The sequence below is a fragment of the Ursus arctos genome, unplaced genomic scaffold (assembly GCF_023065955.2).
Source record: "Ursus arctos isolate Adak ecotype North America unplaced genomic scaffold, UrsArc2.0 scaffold_5, whole genome shotgun sequence".
NCBI classification, from domain to species: Eukaryota; Metazoa; Chordata; class Mammalia; order Carnivora; family Ursidae; genus Ursus; species Ursus arctos.
In genome coordinates this window covers 52,899,097-52,919,327 of record NW_026623067.1, presented here as the reverse complement: position 1 = coordinate 52,919,327, position 20,231 = coordinate 52,899,097, and the positions used below count along the sequence as shown (strand labels likewise).

General features: G+C 36.4%; 1 protein-coding gene and 1 pseudogene across 2 annotated transcripts in view; both read left to right on the top strand.

The window, feature by feature from the left end:
* The window catches only part of ADAMTS6 (ADAM metallopeptidase with thrombospondin type 1 motif 6), a 290,690-nt gene that overhangs the window by 61,122 nt on the left and 209,337 nt on the right, over nucleotides 1–20,231 (top strand). The window lies entirely within an intron of this gene.
* On the top strand, nucleotides 8,284–9,959 carry LOC113255285 (T-complex protein 1 subunit alpha-like; annotated as a pseudogene).

The following is a 20,231-nucleotide window of genomic DNA, read 5'->3' as shown; positions in this document are numbered from 1 at the left end:
CCCTCTGCCCCTACTCCCTCTCTCTCTCTCTCTCTCTAATAAATAATGAAATCTTTTTTTAAAAAAGGGAGAGAAATCTTCCTGTACTTGGGCTCTTCTTTCCCTATTCTGAATCATCCCCAAATTCTATCTGTCCTTTATTGTCTAGCTCAAATGCCGACAAATCCTTTTAGAATTTCTCTCTTTTACCCCCAAGAAACCAGCCATGTTCTTTTTTTTTTTTTTTTTTTGAAACCAGCCATATTCTTATCTCTCATATGGCTTTATCTAAACTTTCTCACAGCACCTTTGTCACTTTCCCTCTAGTATTATAGCTATACATGTAAATGTATTAGCCTTGCCTCCCTAAGGGCAAGTTTATAGTTTAATTTGTTTCCCATAGTAAGCATTTAGTATTCATCTGTTGATTGAATTATGATAATAGAGTCCTGATATAGTGGAGGCAAAATGAAATTACAATTGTTTAGAGAAGGAATGTGATTGACCTAAAATACCAGTAGAATAGCCATCTTCAATGACTACTGAACTTGTAGAATGTGTATTTTTATTGGTCCTTTATTAATTTTATTATTGAAATGGTTAAGGAAAGGATATATTTTATTGTAAAGTGTCTTTTACTTTATAGCATCAAGCTACAAATGTAATTTTTTGTGGGATTAGGAATGAACATTAGATGAAAACATTCTCAGAGGATAGAGAATACTGCATTATAAAATTTACCTGGCCAATTAGGAATGATTACTAAAAGTGCTTATATTTTAAGTCTTATTTTAAATAGTAATCTTTTTTTTTTACAAATGGATGTTTATAGATAATAGTGAAAAAAAGGTTTACTTAAAAAAATCCCTACAGTGCTTGTTATTGGAAATGTTTCTGGAAAACCTGAGTAATACATTGCCCTACAGAAGAAAATTGCCTGGGAAAACTGTGACCGACAGTTTATGTTAAGGTTTGCAATCTTGCACAGGTATCATGCCAAGTTTTCATTTATTCATTTTCTTAAAAGTGGAAAGAGACTTAGAAAAATATAGGCTTACCACAGAGTTCCTTTAGAGAAAGCTTTGTTGTGTGAGAGGATGTCACACTGAGCCTGCCTATAGTTGTAGACAGTGATTCTTCAAGAAGATACGGAGACCTGTTGCTAGGTCTTATAAGGTCATTTTGAGAGGCTACAAATTGAGCAAAAAGTCAAGTTTTTTCTTGGTTGTTATAGAAAAGTAAAGGTAGTTTCATGAACTTTTATATTTGATGTGTAGGTTAGGGTAGTTTATTAGCAAACTACTAAGCAATTTATAAAGGTTTCCTGAAACTAGATGCTCATAAAATTAAGCAGTGCAGTAGAGAATATGGAGATACACATGATTTGGAATGTAAATTAATATTAAATATTTTCAGCTGCAAACAATTGTATTTTCAGAAAAACACTTTACTGGTGTTATTTTGAATTAGTATGGTCTTCAATGACTTCAGTTATTGCTTTTTAATCATATTTAGTTTCATTTAATTTATTTTGTTATTTGGTATCAAATATATGTTTTCCATTGGCAATCTTTCCTGGGTTTTTTTTTTTTTTGACATATAATACCCTAATAACTGAACTATCATATATTGTATCTCCAACACAAATCACCTGTAATCTTATCTAAAGCAGATATATACAAAATACCCTCTTCTCCAAATTTATTTCTGTAGGGATATATTATTAGTGATGTGTGTCTATGAATGTGTAACATGTAAATAGCTTATAACTTACTGTCAAGGTAAGAGTAATAAGATTATTGTCTTAAAAATATTTTTAGGTCATTGTCTTATGATATAAAATCATGTGTATATGGTCAAGTAGTGTGTGTGTGTGTGTGTGTGTGTGTGTGTGTTTGCACAAGAAGTACTAATATATATGTGATTTTACAATCCTAATCTACTCTTCCAATGACTAACTTTGTAATCTTAATTCACTCTTCCAAGGACTAACTTTATTAATAGGTAAGTCTCTACATTAGTGTTTGTCAGTTTACTATTACAATTTAATTTCTTGGCTCTTAAAGGTTTTTAGCATTTGATATTCCTGTTTTCACTTTTTAAAATATACATGCTTATAGAATATATCATATTTTAAATTATTTATAACATTAGAGATCTTCCTTGTATCACTATTTTAATCATGTGTCCTTGGGTAAATTACTTCTTTGTGCTTTATTTTCCTCACCTATAAAATGGGGATTATAATCTTGACTAAAGATTTTATTTATTTATTTGAGAGAGAGCATGAGTGGGGGATCTAGGGGCAGAGGAAGAGGGAGAAGCAGACTCCCCACTGAGCAGGGAGCTCGACATGGGCTCTATCCCAGGACCCCGAGATCATGACCTGAGTGGAAGGCAGATGCTTAACCGACTAAGACACCCAGGTGCCCCAAGATTACATAATTCTTGTAAATATCTTAGAACAGTGCCTGGTACAAATTAACACTCTGTAAATGATAGCTATTATTAGTATTTAGTACCCTAGTGGGATTAATTGATTTGGTAGGAGATTTATGATTGGAATACATAGTAGGGCATCTCTATTTCCCAATTTCCCCACTCTTAAAGGCATAGTAAAGTGATCTACAGGTTAATCTGCAGGGGAAGTTTAGCTTGTGACAATCTTCCACAAATAATTTCTCTTGAGACTTCTTTATAACTGTATTCCATAATATATTCACATTTATTTTAATATAAATGATTTCAATTACCATTTAACTTGTTTTTCTTGTTGCCCTTCCCCAATATACCCCTATTTTTTTAAATAAAATTAAACCAGCAAAAAGATGCACCATATTTATCTATGGTTTTGCCTACCTTATGGCAACCTGACAAGCTCATTTAGTTACTCATACTCCAATTGATATGACCAGATAGCGTATGTGGAAGGATTGGCAACCAAACAGACTATGTAGAAGGTGGGAGGCTACTGGAAGAAAATGCTGATAAAAGAGAATAGACTTCTTTGAGATTAGGGTTATTTATGAAAATTTGTATTTTATTTATTTATTTATTTATTTATTTATTTATTTATTTTTAAGCTTTTATTTATTTATTTGACAGAGAGAAAGAGGGAGAGAGAGAGCACAAGCAGGGGGAGCTGCAGAAGTAGAAGGGAGAAGTAGGTTTTCTGCTGAGCGGAGAGCCCAATGCAGGGCTTGAACCCAGGACCCCAGGATCATGACTTGAGCCGAAGAAAGGCACTTAACTAACTGAGCCACCCAGGCACCACAAAAATTTGGATTTTAAACATTCTGTTCTGTATAAGTTGTTTTAATCTGTTCAGGCTGCAATGACAAAGTACCATAGACTGGTAAGCTTAAAAAACAGGAATTTATTTATCACAGGAGGCAAGGAACTTCAATATTAAGGTGCTGGACAATTCTGTTCCTCAAAGAGAGCTCTTGTCCGGGTTTAGAGACGGTTGCCTTTTTCTCTACAGAGCAGAGCAAAAGTGTACTCTGGTCTCTTCCTTTTCTTTTAAGGACGCTAATCCTATCATGAAGACCAAACTCATGACATTATCTAAACCTGATTACCTCCCTAAACCTGATTAGGGGTTGGTGCTTCAACATGCGAATTTTTCGCAAGGGGCAGGGGAGAGGACGCATTCAGTATATAACATGAGAAAAAGAAAGCTAACAACTATTATTCACTATAACTTGTAGCCATAATTTATTCAATTTAAGGAATTATGAGTAGCTCAATATAAACTAAATGTAATGTGATTGAATTTATATGTAATAATAATTTATATAAGAATACGTATTATTGGGGTGCCTGGGTGGCTCAGTTAGTTAAGCATCTGCCGTCGGCTCAGGTCATGATCTCTGACTCCTGGGATCGACCCCTGCATCGGGCTCCCTGCTTAGCGGGGCACCTGCTTCTCCCTCTTCTGCTCCTGATGTCCTTCCCCACCACTCCTGCTCCCTCTCTCTCTGTCTCTCAAATAAATAAATAAAATCTCAAAAAAAGAAAACATGTTATTTTTCATGCTACACAGGCAATTTGCATAGTTGGTTACCTACAATGTCTGGGACTTGAGCACTGTGAAATGGACAAGTTCATCATTGGGACTCCCAACTTCCCTTTTTGGTGCCCTTTCTCACTCTTTCTTTGCTTCCAATATTGCCTTTCTTCTTTTCTTCCAAGTGTAAGTATCTTTTTAGGAAAACATATGATAAATTCAGTCAAATGGAGTTGTCACTAACTTTCTGAAATCACATATACTAAGTTTTCTTTTTTCTAGAGTATGTGATTATCATAGAGGCCAAAACATTTAAGTAACTTACACTGCTTCTGGTGAAAAAATAAGTCAAAGATATTTTTAAAATTCATTAATGAACGTATGGTATCAATACTATGATGTAAAGGTTTATTAATTTTTTTTTTTTAGGATTTGGTATATCACATCTGGATATAATTGAGAACTTGGGTGAATAATCCTTTTTTTTTTAAGATTTTATTTATTTATTTGAGAGAGAGCGCACGGGAATGAGAGAGAGTGAATAAGGAGCAGAGGGAGAGGGAGAGAGAGAATCTCTAGCAGACTCCCCACCAAACAGGGGGCCCCTTGTCAGCTTCTATTTCACGACTCTGATATCATGACCTGGGCCAAAATCAAGACTTGGGTGCTTAATCACTGAGCAACCCAGGTGCCCTTGGGTGAAGATTCTTAAACAGAGATTTTAAATTGGGAAAATGTGTAATAATTATGAATTTATTTTTTTTTTGAGCACTTATGTACTGTGTATTCTAAGTAAACAAATAAAGTTCCTGCTGTCTTTTGAAGAGGTTACATTTTAGTAGGGGACACAGATGAAAAGCAAGATAATTGAATATGGAGTAAGCTAGTGATAAATGCATGAAGATGTTAGAGTCTAGAGAGTTATAGTATGTGTTTATATACATGTGTGTTAATTGCTATTTTACATAAGGTGGTCAGGAGGCTTCTCATAAGGTGACATTTTATTTTTTTTTAAAGATTTTATTTACTTATTTGAGAGAGAGAAAGTGAGTGAGAGAGCACGAGCAGGGGGAAGGGTAGAGGAAGAGAGAGAAGCAGGCTCCCTGCTGAGAAGAGTGCCGGATGTGGGGTTCCATCCCAGGACCCCAGGATCACAACCTGAGCCAAAGGCAGATGCTTAACCAACTGAGCCACCCAGGCACCCCACGAGGTGATATTTTAATTTTAAGGACTAAATTGAAGTGATGGAGTAAGCCAGGTAGATATTGGGAGAAGGGCATTCTGGTCAAAGGAAACAGGATGAATAAAGGCCTTGAGGCAAGAGCAGGCTAAACATATGCAGGAAAAACCAAGGGGCCAGTACAGCAGTTGCCAAGTAAATGGGAGAGAGGTAGAACATAAGATCAGAGAGTTTCAAGGAGCGGATCATGGAAGACCTTAGAGACCATAGTAAAGACAATATTTTATTCTGAGAAAGAAAGGCATTACAAGGTTATTTTGGCTTCTACATATATAACATGTGGTAGAAAAACAAGAGTGAAAGCAGAGTTACCAGTTAAAAGTTATTCACCATTTCCAGTCAGACATGATGGCAGCTTAGAGCAGTGTGGTGGCAGTGGAGTCACATTATAAATATATACTTAGAAGGCAGATTCAACAGATTTTTACCAATGTACTGAATGGGAGTGTAAGAGAAGGAGAGTAGTAAATGAAAACTCCATAAAGTTTTAGGCTGACTAACTGGTTGAATGGAGTTGCTTTTTACAGGAGAAGGGCAAGCATGCTAGAGGAATAGGTTTGGTAAGATCAAGAGTTCTTAATCTTGTAAATTTTAACTTGCTTATTAGATAACCAAGAGGAAATGTCAAGTAGGCAACTGGATACATGAGTCTAGCTTTCAGTAGGGAGGATAGCACTGTAGTCAAAAAACATCACCTTTTAGATGGTATTGAAAGCCATTGATCTCGATTAGCTCTGCCCAGGAAGTAAGAGCATGTAGAGAAAAGAAGTGGCCCAGAAATTGAGTGTGGATTACTTTAAAGTTTAGAGGCCAAGAAACAGAGGAAAAATCAAGAAAGGAGACTGAGAAAAAGCAATCACTAAGGTAGGAGAACCAAGAGAGGAGGGAGTTCAGGAAGACAAGTGAAGAAAGTGTTTCAAGGAGGAGAGCATCGTCACCTGTATCAGATGCTCCTGACAGATTAAAATGAGGCAATTGGTAATCTTGAGAAGAGTGGTTTCAAGGAAGGATGTGATGAAACCCTCGCTGGAATGAGTTTGTGGGGGGGGGGGGGGGACGAAAGGAAAAGAAGTGGAGACGTTGGATATACAAAGGTTTTTTTTTCAGTGATTCGCTATTATCAGATGAGAGAAGTCAGGCATTAGCTGAGGGGTCATGGAGACCATGGAGGTTTTGTTTTTTAACTTGTTTTGCTTTCTAGGATGGAGAAATATTACATGTATGTATGTTTGTATACATTGTATGATAATGAGAATAATCAAAGGTAAAAATTGATAGTATGGGAGAGAGTGTGGAAATCTGCAGTTATAATGCCCTTGAGAAGTCTTCAAGGGGTAGGATCCAAAACTACATGAGGCAGTGTCCTTGGATAGCAAGGGTCCTGGAGAATGAACTCATCATAGCAGGAAGGAAGGGAGAATATATGCATCAGAATATAGTTCGTCATATTTGGTGTGGGTGCATCTGGAAGTTTTCTTCTGGCTGCTTTTATGTCCTCAGTGAAACAGGGAACAATTAACTGAAAGTTAATAAGGAGGAGGAGATATTGAAGATTTGAGAAGAGAGAACTATGAACTAATCACTGAGGAAAGTAAGACAGTGACTAGTGAAATGTAGTAGCATTGTTGGGAATTGCTAAGGGCTTACTTGAGGTTACTTCTTGTATTTAAACTGAAATCAGTGAACATGCTAAGGTTTTTTTCTTCAGTCACATTCACCTGGTTGGGTATAAGTGTAGGATAGGTGGAGATTTGGATTTCCCTAAAATTGGGGTTTTTGCAAGTGAGTGCACTGGAGGGAGAAAAGGGAAAAGGACATAAAGGGTATATGCATGGAAGGGGTGATAATGCTTGATCATCGTATTTAATGGTATTTACCAGGCTTACCTGGTAAAGAGGGGAATAATTACATGAAGATGATGAGGAACAATGAAAAGTGGTGAGAAACTGGGAAGATGAAAGATGGTCAGAGAGTGGAATGCTTGAAATCAGTAATAACAAGATCTTGGTTATGACTATGCCTGAGTCAGAGGGAGGGCAAGACTGCTGAAAATAAGGATTCTGTATAAATGAGCGGCCAGGGTATTAGAGTGATTTAACTTGGTTTTGAAGTTACTGAGAGTTATGACAAGTGATGCTGGAGACAGAAAAAGAGAGGGAGGGAGGGAGGGATGGGAAAGGAATAAAGAGAAGTGGAGGAAAGAATGAAGTAGAGTGACCTGGAAAGGTGATATCTTCTTTGTGCAAATCATTTTGTTAGATACCGTAATAACTGTGGAAAAGTATAAGATATAAGGATCTGGGCAATGGATTCTTATATGAAAAATACCTGTTCTGAGAGAGGAGGAAGATGAAGAATTGAGGTTGTCTCAGAAAAGAATAGAATAAGGGTTAATTTAGTTTATTTTTAAGAACCCAAATGGTATTTTAGTGTGGGATGCTGAGTATTTTTTTCTATTTTCACAGAAGATGGAATATATGTTTATGGTGCCTGATTATTTTAACTCTGCTCTAATGTACGGATACGGTACTTTTAAGAAATCAGAATAGCATGTATTTTATTCTTTTGATTTAAATGAAATGAGATTTTAAGAAAATTGCTGTTAAATATTTCTCCCAAAGGGAGAAAATAAAGTTCCCATGAGGGTAGGTGAAAAAGATTAAAACTAACATACGAAAAAAAAGATTTGTTCTATTATTTGTTTAAGCATATTAGAAGAAATTATCTAACAAATTGGTCAAGGCTAGGGCTTACGGAGGAGAGAAATTAAAAATTTGATGTGTTTGAAATATCTTCAAAACCAATTGATATTTTTTAATGAGCGGAGATCATTTTTAGGAAGATCACATCAACCCCCAACCCTTTCTTTTTTTTCCCGCCCTGCCCCGCGGCCGGGCCGGCGGAGCGGTTTTCCCAGCAGTCCCTGCGGTCTCGCTCGGGCGCAGTCCAAGCCGTAACCTGGTTCCGCGCCGCAGTTGCCGAGGCTATTGTGCCCACCGCAGGGCCTGGGGCCCCAGATGCTGGTTGCCCGTGGTGAGGGTGAAACTCGACGTGTATGTACCCCGCCGTGAAGATAGAGCGGCCTTTGTCTGTGTTCGGAGAATAGCCCTGGGGAGCGATTCGCTCCCAGAACGTTATGGCTGCGGCTTCGATTGCCAATATCGTAAAAAGCTCTCTTGGTGCAGTTGGCTTGGGTGAAATGTTGGTGGATGATATTGGTGATGTAACCATTACTAATGACGGTGCAACCATCCTGAAGTTATTGCAGGTAGAATATCCTGCAGCTCAAGTTCTTTGTGAGCTAGCTGATCTGCAAGACAAAGAAGTGGGAGATGGAATCACCTCAGTGGTTATTATTGCAGCAGAACTTCTTAAAAATGCAAATGAACTAGTGAAACAGAAAATTCATCCCAAATTAGTTATTAGTAGCTATCGACTTGCTTGCAAGGAGGCAGTGTGTTACATCAGTGAAAATCTAATTATTAACACAGATGAACTTTGAAGAGATTACCTGATCTATGCTGCTAAGACACCTGTGTCTTCCAAAATCATTGGAATAAATGGTGATTTCTTTGCCAATATGGTAGTAGATGCTGTACTTGCAGTTAAATACACAGATGTAAGAGGCCAGCCTTGCTATCCAGTCAATTCCATTAATATTCTGAAAGCCCATGGGAGCAGTCAGATGGAGAGTATACTCATCAGCGGCTATGCACTCAACTGTGTGGTGGAATCCCAGGGCATGCCCAAGAGAATAGTTAATGCAAAAATTGCTTGCCTTGACTTCAGCCTGCAGAAAACAAAAATGAAGCTTGGTGTACAGGCGGCTATTACAGACTCTGAGAAACTGGACCAGATTAGACAGAGAGAATCCGATTATCAGCAAGGAGTGGATCCAGAAGATCCTGGCTACCGGTACCAACGTTACTCTAACCACTGGTCTGAAGTATTTTGTGGAGATGGGCACAATGGCAGTTAGAAGAGTTTTTAAAATGGACCTTAAACACATCGCTAAAGCTTCTGGAGCAACTGTTCCGTCAACCCTGGCCAATTTGGAAGGAGAAGAAACTTTTGAATCTTCAATTTTGGGACAAGCAGAAGAGGTAGTATAGGAGAGAATTTATGAGGATGAGCAGATCTTGATCAAAAACACTAAGGCTCATACATCTGCATCAGTTATCTTACGTGGGGCAAATGATTTCATGTGTGACAAGATGGAGCGCTCTTTACATGATGCTCTTTGTGTGGTGAATAGAGTTTTGGGTCAAAATCTGTGGTTCCAGGTGTGGGTGCTGTAGAAGCAGCCCTTTCCATATACCCTGAGAAAGGTATATGCAAACCAGCGTGGGGTCTCGGGAACAGCTTGCTATTGCGGAGTTTGCAAGATCTCTTCTTGTTGTTCTAACACACTGGCAGTTAATCCTGCCCAAGCTTGACTCCATAGATCTGGTTGCAAAGTTAAGAGCTCTCCATAATGAGGCTCAAAATAACCCAGAACGCAAAAATCTAAAATGGGTGGGTCTTGATTTGGTCATTGGTAAACCTTGAGACAACAAACAAACAGGGGTGTTTGAACCAACCATAGTGAAAGTGAAGAGTTCGAAGTTTGCAACAGAAGCTGCAATTACCATTCTTCGAACTGATGATCTCATCAAATTACACCCCGAGATCGAAGAGGACAAGCATGGAGGTTAAGAAGATGCAATTCACTTGGGAGCTCTTGATGACTGATCTGCTTTCTCTTTTTAAAACAATGTTACAATGTTGAATGCAATCCTCATGTTCCTCAAGTATTACACATTAAAAAATAACAAGCTGTCAAAAAAAAAAAAAAGGAAGATCACATAAGGAGCAAAAAGAGTTCTTATAAATTATGGGATTATATTAGGTGAGTTGTTGTATGTTATCCATAGTCTTGAACTTGTTTCTAGCAGTCCATCTTCATCTTGCAATTAACCCAAATGGCAAAGCTTGTAGGAACTTGATCCATGATGAAGCTAGGACTTTGAAGGTTTAAGTCATTCATCTCCCTCAGTCTTTCTTTCTTTAGAAGTACTAAGTTCGTTATTTAAGGCATCTCTTTATAGGAATTTAGTGTTAGAAGGGCTCTTGGAAATTACGGGGTGCCTCGGTGGCTCAGTCAGTTGAATGTCTGATTCTTGGTTTTGGTTCAGGTCATGATATCTTGAGTTATGGGATAGAGCCCTGTGTGGGGCTCCACACTCAGCAGGGAGTCTGCTTGAGGATTCTTACCTTTTGTCCCTTCCCCACACCATAAAATATATAAGGAAATCTAAAAAAAAAAAGAAGAAGAAAAAGAAATTGCTTTGTCCGGTTTTTCATTTTATTGCTAAGGAACTAGGGTGAAAAAAAGAATCCAAGGGAGTCAAATCTAATAGAATTTAGATATTATGAAATTAAAAAGTATGTATGACCTTACAGAACCAAAGTAGTCTTTTGAACTCTTACAAGGAGCTTCTGAAAAAGAAATCGTCCCAGTGATTTCCCAGAGATGCATTATGTAATTACTGGTTAGTATGTTCATCAAGTATTTAAGAAAATAGTGAACCTCTTGAAAAGTGTGGCAGCATGGATAGCATAACCTATGTATATATATTTAATATATAGATATAATTCATCTGTGAATGTGTATTTAATATTCAAGAAGAAAATAGTATAAATTTTTAATGGACCTAAGAGAGAAGAAAAATAAGTAGAAGAAAGTTGTCAAGGGTTAAACAATTAAACAAAAACAAAAAGAAAAGAAAACTGAAGTTAAATGTCATGAATGATTGTGGAGCATTACAAACAAACAAACTCACACCAGTTTGGATATAAGGTAGGCTGATGCTTATTTTATAATTTTATAATTTATAAATGTAAATATATATAATAGCAATATAAATCAATTGCACAATGTTTTGCTGTGAAATCTTTAAGAGGAGATTGGAGAGGTAGAAAGGGCGGGAGGGGTGAGGTTCGTAGCAAGGATGAGGTAGGTGAGGAGTGGAGGGACCAGGGCAGAAACTGGGTGGCCATAGATAGGAAAGGTCTGTTCCAATCAGATAGTATAGCTTTCTTTTTTATCTCATGATCAACCAAGACATTTTAAGGCCTATAAGTTTTATCATAATGTTTCTTTTTCTGAACTTAGATGTTTTACTTAGATGAAGACTGTTATCTCATTCCAGTTTTTGGCAAGAATTATTAAAAAGGCTGTATATATATGCATAAAAACAGGGTAATAGAAACTAGAGATGACATCATCTGGACTGTTTAATCATTTTTCAAAAAAGAGGGGGAAGGGCAAGATGTTTTTAAAGATCTAGTTTGCTTTCTTGAGATAACTAGTTTATTATTTTTTGTCTCTATTCATTTTCTAAAGGGAAATAAATAATCAGCTTAAAGTCCCTTGGCATATTACCTTAATGGTATTTACTTATTTTTTAAGCACTGAAGTGCCATTCTGGTGATTAAGCAAGTGCATTGTGGCATATGGTGGGCTAATGTGACAAGTATGTGGCTCGAAGCCAGTAAAATACCTCTATGTTCCCAACTATACTTAGTTGTTTTCAGCTATACAGTTGTTATAATTATTGTGCCTGGTATCCTGTAATGATTTTATTGTAATAGTACAAGTTACTGTTTAACTGTTACAATGTAAGTTGTGTGGGGTTTTTTGTACCATCAATTTGGAAGAATTTTTGGTATACCTTTTCAGTGTTGCAAAAGGGACCAGGGATTTACAGTAGAACTACAGAAGCTTTAAAATATTAACAGCCCATTAAGTACAGGATATGGTTCATGAGGTTTAATGGGAAGTTGTTAAAAGGAGATGGAACTATTCCAATGGTTGGGGAGGGGTGGTTAGTGGCAAAAAACAGGGCAAAGAATTTAAAAAGCTTGTTTTCCTATAAATATTCAGTGTTTGGGTACACTGCACAACAACAATAACAATAACAAATCTCTTCTGCCCTGATAAGCAGTATTGGGAGCTCAATGAGAATTCCATTTAGTTCATATATTAACTTTCCTCTTCAGAGGATATCCAGCAATGTTGTGTTAAAAAAATTTCCTGTGGATTTGAGATGCTTGGCATTCATTAAATCAAACCTTTGGACTTTGAAATAGCACCTACTTTGTTTAACATTTAAAAAATTACTGGGCTCTTGAGACTAGTCCTGGGAATAGCCTTTAGTGATTATCCAGAGAATAATAAAAGTGCAAGTTTTTTAGAGGAGGGTATTTTAAAAGCAAAAGAGTGTAACACTTTAAGAGCATAGTATTTAATATACACCTGAGTCTTCGTTCCTTGAAGCGTGGCACTCTTAATAGTGTGCACCACATGGTCAGTGACAATTAGAGTCTAATGTGTCTTGTGTATTTCATGCACATACTTAGGTCTTGGCTCTCAGGTCAGGGTAGTGGTCCTAGTCTTCTGCTTGCCTGGATTAAATGCCTTCCCCCCCACCCCCAGTTTTTCAATCCTGCGTAATTTGTGTAATTTTTCTGAGTTTCAGTTTTCTCTCTACGAGGCTCTGCCATGTCATATTATTATTTATAAGATCAAATGATATCGTGTACATGAAAGCACTTCATAATTTATTAAGTGGTATACTTAGTAGATATGATCTTATTGGATATAATCTTCTTAGAGAGATAAATCAGAAGCTGGGACTCTAGAACTTTGTAGATAGGCCCAATTATTGGAATCGTAGCTCTATTAATACTACTGCTACCTCATTTCAACAGACCAAAGTTAGCTTTACCACATGTGCTCCATGATTTTTTGCTTTGGAGTTCATGTTAGATCGATGTTATTGAGTGAAACTTGAAAATCAAGAGCCCTGTGGAATCTTGAGTGAGATTACAGTAAACACTCAGCATGACTTTCACACCTTTTAGTTCCTTACCTGACGTACCTTTTCAAACCGGTCCATGAAATTATTCAGTATTCACTACCTGAAATGCTGACATGTTTTAGTTATCTGTTGCTGCATAACAAATCACCCCAAAACTTAGTGGCTTAAAACAACAGTCATTTTTATTATTGCTCACAGATTCCCTGGGTCAGGAATTTGGGAAGGGTTCAGCTGAGTAGTGCTGGCTTGATCTCTAATGTGGTTGCAACTAGACTGTGGCCAGAGCTGATAAAGGGGGCTGAAGCATCTGGGGGCTGACTGGACATCTTTCTCCCTATATGTGGTTTCTGTATGTGGTTTAGTTTGGGCTTTCTTAACAGCATGCTCGCCTTAGGGCATCCAGCCTGCTCACATGGAAGTTCCAAAAGCCAGCATCTTGAGGGAAAGAAACAGAAGGTGTAATGGCTTTTGTGACCTTGCCTCTCTGGTCATAAGCCTGCTAAAATTCAAGAGGGGAAAAACTTAGATTCCACCTCTTGATGAGAGGTATGTCAAAGTCACAGGTGGATGGGAGATGTCATTAGGACCATCTTTGGAAAAAAAACAGTCTGTGACATGAATGATGATGAATCTTGTCATTTCATATATAGCTCTCCATCCCTGTTAACTCTAGGGCCATAATATGGAATGACTTACTCTTTGTACTCTTGTAACTACACAATTTCGCTATATATGAACAAGGAAGAAATAAAGCTAACTAGAATTAATAGGACTACTCTTTTTATGTCCTCTTAAATATAAAATCAGCCTCATTTTGGAAAGATTATTCGACAACATAAGGGAAAAAAAAACAACCCTGTTTTCCTTGGAGTCATACTTACAAAAGATGTGTTACTAACTGTTGGTTTGGAAAGCACATATTAAAAGAATGCATTGCCACTGACTTGTGTTAAACTCCAGAAATCTTGTTTGGAAAACAGTTTCTACTCTGACACTTGGTGAGCATGTTCATTCTTATTTCTTATGGCACTTTTTTGAACACTTTTCTTATCAAATTTATCGCATTTACTGTATATTATAGTTATATGCATGTCATCTTCCTAACACTTGTCCTCTCTTTTTGGGTAGAATTTGTTGCTGATTGATCACTACCATAGGTGCTTAGCAAATATTTGTTTAGTGATGAGACAGAGCCTTCGATGGCTATTGTTCTTTGAGAAAGTAATCTATATGTTCAGGGAGCTGACAGAGTTGGGTTCTGGGATGGAGATGGGCATCCTGATATGTCAACATTCCTTTGTAGCCAGTGACTAGTATCTACATGTAGTGAGTTTTTCAGTATTAAAGAACATTAGTTAGTGCTACATTTTTGGTTTTGAAACCCTTCCTAATAATTTAGGGGTTAATTAATTAGGTAATTTACCCATATTAAATGGAGCTCATTCTTTTTTCTGTTTTGTTTCTTTTTCACCCCCAGATTTATTGAGATGTAATTGACAAGTAACATTGTGTAAGTTTAGGTTGTACAGTGTGATGTTTTGATGTATGTATATATTATAAAATGATTATCACAGTAAGGTTAGTTATCACACCCATCACCTCACTTAGTTACCTTTTTTTTTTTTTTGGTGGAGAAAACTTTTAAGATCTATTTTCTTAGTAACTTTCAAGTTTACAATCAGCATTGTTAACTATAGTCACTGATGCGCTCTACATTAAATCCCAGAACTTATTCATCTTGTAACTGGAAATTTGTACTCTTTGACAATTATCATTTCCCTCCCTGAATTTTCCACCCCCACCCCTTCTCCCCTGGCAACCACTAGTCTACTCTCTGTTTCTATGAGTTTGGGTTTTTTTTAGGCTTCACATGTAAGTGAAATCATATAATGTTTGTCTTTCTCTGTGTGACTTATTTCACTTACATAATGTCCTCAAATTTCATCCATGCTGTTGAAAATGGCAAGATTGCCTTCTTCTTAAGTAATATTGCATTGTGTGTGTGTGTGTGTGTGTGTGTGTGTGTGTGTGTGTGTGTGTATATATATATATATATATATATGATATTTTCTTTATCCATTCATTAGTCTTTGGACATTTATATTGTATCCATGTCTTGGCTATTGTAAGTAATGCTTTAATAAACATAAGGTGCAAATAACTCTTTGATGTAGTGATTTCATTTCCTTCAGATACATACCTAGAAGTGAGATTACTGGATCATATGGTAGTTCTATTTTTCTTTTTTGGTGGAACCTCCATACTGTTTTCCACAGTGGCTGTACCAATTTGAATTCTCACCAGCAGTGCAGAAGAGTTCCCTTTTCTCTACATCTTTGCCAGCATTAGTTATCTCGTGTCTTTCTGATAATAGTCATTGTAGCAGGTGTGAGGTGATATCTCATTGTGGGCTTGATTTGCATTTCTCTGATAATTAGCGACATTGAGCATATTTTTGTATGCCTGTTGACCATTTGGATGTCCTCTTTGGAAAAATGTCTATTTAGTTCTTCTGCCCATTTAAAAAAACGGATTAGTTTTTTGCCGTTAGATTGTATGATTTCCTTATATATTTTCGATACTGACTCTTATCAGGTAAATGGTTTGCAAATATTTTTTTCCCATTCTGTGTGCTGCTTTTTCATTTTGTTGATGGTTCTTTTGCTATGTGGAAAACATTTAGTTTGATGTAGTCCCACTGTTTATTTGGCTTCTGTTGCTCATGCTTTTGGTGTCATATACAAAAAAGAAAATCATTGTGAAGACCAATGTCAAGGTTCTCCCTTATGTTTTCTTCTAGAAGTTTATGGTTTCAGGTTTTATTTACATCTTTATTCCATTTTGAGTTAGTCTGGCTAGGGCTTACAGTGCTAAGGTGAATAGGAGTGGTGAGAGTATAGAGGGCACCCTTATCTGCTCCTGATCTTAGAGGGAAAGCTTTAACTTTTCACTGTTGAATATAATATAATCATGGGGTTATATTTATCATGTTGGCCTTTATTATGCTAGGTTTCTTTCTTTTAAACCTAGTTTGTTGAGAGTTTTTACAAGAAGAAGTTGTTGAATTTTGTCAGTGGTTTTTTCTTCATCTACTGAGATGGTCATGTTTTTATCTTTCATTCTATTAATATGATCTATCACATTTAGTAGTTTGTGTATGTTGAATCATCCTTGCATCTCAGAGATGAATCCTACCTGATCTGTTGTATGATCCTCTTAATGTGATGGGGGTTTTCATTGTTGTTTGCTAAGATTTTGTTGAGAGTTTTTGCATCCAGATTCATCAGGGGTAGTCAGAGTTTGAAATTACATTTTTCCAAAAAACTTCTTTAAGCAGTCTTGCAAAGTATCAACTATCCATATGTTTAATAATATTTTAAGCCAAGAGAGTAATAAAGAAGACATTCTTTTTATCTCACTACCTATTTGTCCTCCAGAGAAGGAATAATTTGCTAAATACTTTTTGGTTTTAATGTTTGAATTAATATTCAAGATTGGCTTTAAATGAATGACTATAAAATGATAGATATAGCAACATATTTTGAAAATCAGGAAAATTTTTTTCCATTTTTAACAGGAAAAATAAAAGAAAAACATTGCCAATTTGAAATGTTGAAAAAATTTGGCAGAGAATATTTATATTATTCGCATCTTGAGATTCTAGGTAAGAAATATGTAATATTTTAAAATTTCATGATGATCATGTCTTGGGTAGCTCAAAATTACCTGATAAGATATTTAAACTTTTAAGCAATTGGAAAGTTTTTTTTTTAGTTTAAAATTTACAAGCAGTTTTTGTTTAAGATTTTATTTATTTAGTTGACAGAGAGAGCACAAGCAGGGGGAGCAGCAGGCAGAGGGGGAGGATGAAGCAGGCTCCCCACTGAGCAGGGAGTCCGATGGATGTGGGGCTTGATCCCAAGGCTCTGGGATCATGACCTGAGCCAAAGGCAGACACTTAACCGACTGAGCCACCCAGGTGCTGCACCAAGCAGTTTTATATTGTTGGCTTCTCTGGTGTGTTAGAACCTGCTAAGAGGGATCTTTAAATTCTAAGAATTAAAAATACTCTAACTTTGCAAAGAAAGGCAGAACCTAGAGGCTTCTCGGTGAAATGGCTGATTTCAAGAGTAGGTTAGGGCCAGTGCTCAAAAAAATTGATGATATCATGTAACAAGAACCCAAGAATCTGATTGAATGGGTTCACACTGGCAACCAGGAACCAACTGAGCACCAAAATAATTAAGTATGGTAATAAATTATAAATTATTGAAACACTAGTAATCGATGAGTCCGTAAGTAGTAAGGAAAGAGGCTCTTGCTTATAGTAGAAAGCTAAGGGCTGATTGGTAAATATAGGGGAGATCTACAGATGGAAAATGATCTTGAATATTAAATCAGGCAAAGATCATGTGTTGATACTAAATCTAGGAGGAAATTTTGATGAGAAGGATATTTGATTGACTTCAAGTGTTAGGCTACTTACTTATCAAGTGTAAGAGAGGAAAAAATCCCAGTAGTTATACAGTGGAGAAATCAGGTAACAGCTTGACTAGGTAATAAAAGTTTTACAGAATGAAAGTCGAGATAGATCTAATATGTCTCCAGATGTGATATTCTGGTCAAGAATACCTGACTTCATCCTAACCACATCAGATAAGTGCAAAATGAGGAATGTTTTAATTAAGAGAAAGGAGGGAGGACTGTGTCCTTTAAAAATGTCAATGTCATAAAAGATGAAGAAAGGCTGTGGAAATATTCACTTTAAAAAATACTGAACACGCATGACAACTAAGTATACCTGACCCTAGACTCTTTCCTGTACTAGAGGAGAAAAATATATATCCTGTAAAGGACATTATTAGTTCACTTGACAAAATTAGAATATGGAGAGAGTAGATTAGATAAAAATATTATATCCATCTAAATTTATGCAGTTGATACTCTCTGTGGCTATGCAAGAGAATATCCGTGAGTGGATTTCTTAGGAACTACACACTGAAATTTTATGGTAAAGGACCATGATGTATGTAACAGTGTCAAATGATTCAGGGGGAAAAAAAAAAAAACAAACAAAAAACCCTGTGTAGAGAGCACAGGTGTAAATAATAAAGGAAATAGGGTAAAATGTTAACAGTAGGTGAATTTAGGTAGAAAGTTTAAAAGAGTTCTTTGTTGTGCTATTTTTGTATTTTTAACTTTGTGTAAGTTTGAAAATTTCAAATAAGAATCTTTATTTAAAGGGTACTGAAGACACCTTTAATTCTAACTCCTGATGTTAGAATTTTTATAAATAGGAAAACCAAAACTTCCCAAGACATAATTTCAGTATTTAATGAACTAGTAGGAGATTAACTACTTTGAAAAACTTGTAATTGAGTCCATAAAGTAGTTGATGAGTCCTTATAAAGACATGAAGGAGATTATTTGATGAAGGCATCAAGGTGAACAACATGATGTAATTATCTCTCACGTCTATGATTCTTTTTCTTTGTTATTTTGGTAACTAGTATAACCACAGCTATGAGGAGAAGTTGTTGTAGTAAAGACAGAGCAAAAGTAGCACTCTTATTGATAATGTCCTAACTCATTGTTTCAGGTGCCTAAATAAAAAGGACCCCAACTATTATCCTTAGTTTCAGGGTATTTAGAATTAGAGAAGAAACAGCATATGCTATTTCAATGACTTGTGTGATTATGAATTTTTACTGTTACCCATGAAAACAGTTGCCTGACCTCTGGTAGTACATTAGCCATTCCATTCCTTTGTTTATGTCTTGCTTTGAAAGTTCCCTTTGCTTCTGTCCTGGAGCTCTGTAATTAGATTCATTAATCCTCTAAATCTACCCCAGTTTTCACTAGCGTATTGAAGTCTCTGGCGGCCTACTCTATCAATGCCTTCCTTATTTATTTTCTCCTCTTGTCTTTGACCCAGTGATAGCTCCTCTTATGAACTACTTAATCAGGAGGAATCTTGACCAATTCAAACAGTTTAAAAATGTTTGACTATGGGAGTAAAAGGCACAGCATAGGAAATATAGTCTATGATATTGTAATAGCGTTTTATGGTGACAGATGGTAGCTACGCTTGTGGTAAGCATAACATAACATGTATAGATGGTGAATCACTATGTTGTATACCTGAAACTAATGTAACATTGTGTGTCACCTATTCTTAAATTTTAAAATTCTGAAAAAAATAAGAATTATGAAAACAGAAAAAATAAATAAATACAAATAAAAATGCTTGACCAAGCAAGTCACAACACCATGTGTTCTCTCTCCCTGGAGTAGACCTTCTCTATGATGAAACCTGTCATCTTTCTGTGGTTTTGTTTATATTAGTATGCTTGTATCAAATTCTTTATGGAAAGAGACAGGTTCTATAACCATTTACTTATGTAAATGAATAAAACTATTTTCAGTGACTTCCTACTTCTACTTTCAGAATTATTTGAGAGGGCTAGAATTCCCATGTAATCTGTTAGGCCCTGATTACTTCTGCTTCTAAGAAACTTTAGGATTGCAAGCCTTGAGACTTCTCTTGAACACCTTAAATCTTATTTCTTCACTCCCAGAGGAATCTATTTCTAGTGATAACATTCCGAAAATGACCATTAAAGGTGACTCTTTTATCACTCAAAAGACACCACAGAAGTGATTGCCAAATATGCCAGTCTATGCCATTGATTAACTTCTGCTGTATAAAGCATGAAAACTGAAATCAATCATTCCCATCAGACCGCCCCTTCCTCACTCTCAAACTATTACTATGAACTGAAAAAAACAAACAAACCTAGACAAATGCCAGATACCTATGTAATAATAAATGTGTACAGGGAAAGTGATAGGTACTAAATTTTACTAAAAGATTTCTTAGGCTAAACCCTGTGTATACACTCTCTCAGTTTCAAAAAGAGAAATGTGCAGACTCCTTTTAAAGAAAAAAATATTAGGGGCACCTGGGTGGCTCAGTTGGTTAAGCGTCTGTCTTCGGCTCAGGTCATGATCTGAGGATCCTGGGATCAAGCCCCGTGTGGGGCTCCCTGCTCAGTGGGGGAAGTCTGCTTCTCCCTCTTCTTCAGCCCCCCTCCTCCCTGTCAGCTCATGCTCTCTCTCTCAAATAAATAAAATCTTTAAA